The sequence below is a fragment of the Fulmarus glacialis genome, unplaced genomic scaffold (assembly GCF_000690835.1).
Source record: "Fulmarus glacialis isolate BGI_N327 unplaced genomic scaffold, ASM69083v1 scaffold16040, whole genome shotgun sequence".
Taxonomy (NCBI): Eukaryota; Metazoa; Chordata; class Aves; order Procellariiformes; family Procellariidae; genus Fulmarus; species Fulmarus glacialis.
In genome coordinates, this window is record NW_009189729.1 from 37,751 (window position 1) to 38,176 (window position 426).

General features: G+C 64.6%; 1 protein-coding gene across 1 annotated transcript in view; it reads right to left on the reverse strand.

The window, feature by feature from the left end:
- Positions 1-426, reverse strand: part of DENND2D (DENN/MADD domain containing 2D) — a 9,514-nt gene that overhangs the window by 455 nt on the left and 8,633 nt on the right. The gene's annotated exons all lie outside the window — the stretch shown is intronic.

The window sequence follows — 426 nt, forward strand, 5'->3', positions numbered from 1 at the left end:
AAGTCGGACGAAAAAGGGCAGAAAAAGCAGCACCCGAGGTAGCGCCGGGCCCCGAGCCCCCCGGGCAGGCTGCAGACGGGCTGGAGAGGGACCCACCACGGGCACCATCTGCCGCTCGCTGCCACGTGGCACCGTCCGAGGGGATGTTTGCTTTGCTCCGACGCAGCGGTCGCTGATAGAGCACGACGACTGCACCCTCTTGCACTCTCTCTGAGTGCAGCAAGACCTCAGGGATGGCAAGTCCCGGGCCAGGGTGTCTCTGGCACCGGAGATGTTTTGGGTGGTTTTCTCAACCTTTGTCAGCCCTGTTTGTCCTCGTCCCGGGCTGGGAGGAGGCTCAGCTCTGCCCAGTGCTCTGTAAATCCCCTGGAAGGGGAAAGGACCAACCCAGCCGCCACGGGTCCGCGCCGGAGCCGCTGGCAGAGA